This window comes from Rhinolophus hipposideros (genome assembly GCF_964194185.1).
Source record: "Rhinolophus hipposideros genome assembly, chromosome: 6".
Taxonomy (NCBI): Eukaryota; Metazoa; Chordata; class Mammalia; order Chiroptera; family Rhinolophidae; genus Rhinolophus; species Rhinolophus hipposideros.
Genome location: NC_138052.1, coordinates 90,533,195 through 90,538,028, shown reverse-complemented (window position 1 = coordinate 90,538,028; position 4,834 = coordinate 90,533,195).

The following is a 4,834-nucleotide window of genomic DNA, read 5'->3' as shown; positions in this document are numbered from 1 at the left end:
TTGCTCTTTTTTAGCAATTGGACATTACTTGGATTCAAAGGAGCTTTGGAGGTTTTGAATTCCTTAACATTTTTTACAAAATTTCAATCTTTACACACACACACACACACACACACACACACACACACACACACACACACACACACACACACATATATTTGGAATTGATGACCCCTTAAAAGTTTAAGAACTACTTCCGTAAAGTGACTTTGGTCATAGTATTTGGGGCATTTTGATTTAATTTTGCTCTTGCCAATTTTTTTCACCTCCTTAAAAGTTATTATTACCAAAGGGGAATTTTATAAAAGCCAGATGAAGAATGTGTTTTCAAAAGAGTGTTTGAACAATGTGTTTGAACAAGGCTCGTTCTGTCTCCATGTTGCTCTCTTAGATTATAAACTTGATTCAAACAGAAACCATGTCTTTCTTGGAAGCCCTCTTTCATCAGAATACCCCAAAACAGGTCCCATGCAGGATGGAGCATACAAAATGGGATTGGTTTCTGCTGATGAAATGTCTAATCAAGTTCACTCAGGAGTCAATGGAAATACTAGAAATAAAAATTGTATTTTCTATTCCACTGCTTAGTTAATACATTTTGACAGGCACATGTAATTATTTTGGATGTAGGAAGACAAAACGACCGATGAGAGGAAACAGCTGATAAGATGTTATTGACTTAAATAAGAAAGCTAATCTTATGTGATGGATGGATTGCACATAGGAACTTGAGGTGAATATGATGATTCTTTTATCCCCATGTCAGGTGGCCTATTTAAAAGGAGGCTCAAATATGATGACTTAAATCATGTCTTCTGTGCATGTTGTTTGTGAATGATGCTCTTTTTAACCTAGATTTTGCTCCACTGCCCCATATATCTTCTTTCGACCCAAATTGGCCTGAAGAAGTCCAGAACAAACAAGCTCAGTGGTATGATTTTACTACCAGATTAATTAAAGTCTCCTTTCTCCTGGGGTGATGAAATGACAAATTTGTGGGTGGTTATTAATTAAACAATCTAAAAATTAACCCATATTCTTACTTCAAGGATTCTTAAAGAGAAGATAATAAAAAGGGAATTACAATCCTGGATGGGAATTAGCTACTAATCACATTTTATTAGTGGGTTTTTTTTAAGGTAGCTGTTTTATAAATGAAACAATTCTGCCACTCACTGTTTAGGGAGAATGAATTTTATTAAGTTGATTGGCTTGTAAATGAGAGAGCCTTAGAGAGATCATGAAGTGCTAGATTTGGATTCTGATCTACCTTTGTCTTGCACATGATTTCAGATGTCAGCACAAAAATTTAGGTTGAACCTGATGCCGGTAGCTCTCTAGGGAATCTACTTGTGACACTTGACTTGTGGGGGACAGAGATGGGGAGATGGAGAAACCAGGATGATGTTTCTTTTATCTGCCTCGTGTCAGTGACTAGGCTTGACCACTCAAAGAATGACAGTAAAGAGGAGGGTCCTGATTGCCAAGAGGCTTTATGAAACCCAGGGCACCAGTAGCTCAGCTCTGGGGTGTAGGTGCAAAGTGCAACACAGTTAGAGAGAAACACATCTCTTCACTTCTGACAAGAATGCACCGTGATTCAAGGGGTGCAGAGAACTGAAAGGAGACAGGGCGTCTTGGCATCTTGCATATTTGCAATTTGGTGATGCCCTGGAAGACAAAATCACCAGTCGGGGAGCAGTGTGCCCACTGAGGTCACCTCCAGCCACATCCTGGCAAGGCTCATCCCTCAGGTGGCTGGCACACAGTGGACATCCAAATGATAACCAGGAGGAGGCTTTCTCCTAAGCATATGTGAAGCACCCCAGGGTATAGGAAGAGCCAGGGTGAGATGTGAGGCTGTGACCCTCGTAGAGAGCTCCTGTGCTTCAGGATTTGTGCTGCTTTGAGGCTGGGGAGCTGGGCTCTGAGATCCCCTCACTCATCTGTCACGTCAGCCTTTGTCAGGGGCCTCCTGGCCCTTAGTGAGCAGGCTAAGCCGCTCAGGTAGGTCAAGGACAGCCGTCTGAAGAAAGTTGCAGGTGTGAGTTCTTAGGAGCAAGGCGTCAGAAGTTAGGGGAGGGCATGCAGAAATGATGACAGGGCCTTGGAGGGACCTGCAGATCTGATGGGGAGCCCCACCATCTTCAGCTGAAATAGCTGGCGTTGTCTTTGGAGGAAATAATATGAATGCAGGGGGCTTGCATTCCTGTAGGCAAGGGCTAGGTAGCACGTGTGACTGCAATGTTAGTGTAAATATGATCTCAGGTATAATTGCGGAATGGTTGGCCCTGATGGGTTATATACAGATCAAAGAATTTCTGGAAGGGACCTCCTGCATCATCTAGTGAGAATGCTTCCTTTCTCCATTTTGTAGCAATGATACTGAAGGACCAAGAATGGTAAATGATTTGCCAAAGGCCAAATAGCTGACTAGTGGCAAAGCCAGGATTCAAATTTGTGTATTCTGATCTCAGCCTACTTGTTTTTTTTTTCAATTATATTAGATACAAGACACACTGTGAAATAGAAAAATTTTGTAATTTGAGGATTTGCAATTCTTGCCCTGAAAATGTATCGAGGATGCTATCCTGTCCTTCGTGCAACATGATGGAACTTGGGCACCATGCACTGATGAATCTTATATTTGGTTTATTCTTGTTCATATTATTATATTATTTAACATTACCTTGAATCCAAACTATTTTAATATCCACCTACATTTACTTGTGTGTCTCACCCTCATTGTGTAGCACCAGCTATTAGAGAATTGCATTTCCCCTTTGTCTTGTCAGAAGAGAGGATCTCATGTCCCCTTGTCCCTTTAGGACCAGCTTTCCTGAAATAAACTCCTGTTTTTCCTTTTTGGAAAATTGAGCAGCCCATCTCTGACTGTCTGGCTTGCTACTTCCTTGAATTTGCATAGAGATTTTTATATAGCTTATGAAGTTTTACTTCTTCAAAAGCAGAGGTGACACAGTGATATCTTCGGTAGCCTTTGGTGGAAGAGAGTGAGAGAGAGAGGGGAAAACAAAATGATGCCTTATGAATCGTTACGTCGTCGGCCGTGAAGGATCCCACAATGCAGCTGTGGCTTCAGGTGTTGAGGTCAGCGGGTGACTCTGTGAACATGGCCGCACTGTGCAGTGCAGGGTGATGACAGAGCCCAGCGTGCGCTGGGCCAGGGCCAGGGAGGAAAGGCCAGAAGAATAGCAAAAATAGTTTTTCTGAGTGACCCTGACTGCCTGGTGCAGAGTCACATTCCTCTCAAGGTGAACCTGGCTTGTCCCTGCCCCACGTATCACGTGGACAGAGAGGGTGTTCTCTGTGGTATCTAAACTACTCTTAGGCCTGATTCAAAGGGAATACAAGGTCACAGAAAGCAGCTTTGAATGCAGGACATTTATTTGAATTTCAGATCTGTCACCAGCTCCACAACATTTCTAATTTAGATATGACATTCCTCAGCGTACCCATTTTACAGTATAATTTATATCCTTACATGAAAACAACTATACCAAAACATTACAGATATTATACACAACACACATGTCTATATAGAGACATACACATATGGTTTCTTGGAGATTGGGAATAATTAGAGTATTAGAAATTAGAAATCCTAGGTTTCCTAGGACAGTGCTAATCCTTTAAATTTCCCTCTGTAGCTTTTCTGTCCTTTGCTTTATGTCTTTCTTTTCTGAGCCACTTTTTTTGTACTTAGTGCTGCATTTATTTTCATTTTCTTAGTTTAGTTTGTTTGATTTTTAGGTGGAACACATCTAATGTCTCCTCTGTGTTAAAGTATGGGGAAATAAATTATCTCCCTCAAAATCATTTGAATCATCAAAAAAAGGTTTGATCCTCTGTACATACTATTAGGGCAGGTTGTTTTGTAATACAGTTTGGGATATATTTTATAGAAATAATTAAAATTAAATAAAGTGTTGGGTCTTGGAGTGGTCATACTCAGTCATCTGGAAATTCCAGTTTTGCTGCACACTCTGATTCTATGCCATGACAGATAGATAAGAAAATACTGTACTGGAATTAAAGTGTCGACTGTCAATTTAGAAATAATGGGATTAAAAATACCATTAAAAGAAAATAGAAATACACATTCAAGAAGTAAAAGTAGAGAGAAAATTGAGAGAGTGTATAGAAAGAAGCAACTTCTTAGTTCTGAGAGAGTCAATAAGATTTAAATTCCGATATTTCAGAGACATTAAAGAGGTGGTCATTCTCTCTAGCACTCTGGCAAGAATACCTTGGACAGCAAACATTATTGTAGGGCACTTCGTCATCGGTTAGAGAGCCTACTGCAGGGATTTTAGAGAAACCCTGCGAAAGCTGGGATGGTTTATAATAACCTTGAAAGAAACTGAGATGGTCCCCCTTACTTGGTGTTTTAGGTGGGCCTGATATTTAAGTTGTACTTTCCATTATTTATAAGTGATATTTTCTAAACAATTAAACAAAAATGAACAAAGCAAATCCTTACATACTTTTCCTTTTGATATGGCTTAGTAACTACTTTGATTCTTGACCTATTATCTTTGGTAGCTATATGTAGTTAGAGTCTTTCTTGCAGCTACTATTAATTATGCTATATGATAATCATAACGATGTAATATGGAAATTTCAATAAACTGTAGATATTCAGAATAACTCAGTAAACACTTAACAGGTGTGAGTGGCCTATGCCAAGTCCATTTTTCTCTTTTCCCCTGATCACAATTTAGTTTGGCATCTAGTCTTTCTTCATTTTTTTCAGAGCCTGGTTTTAAAAATAGACCCTGATTGATCTAAGATAGTGTTAATCCAACTGTAGGTC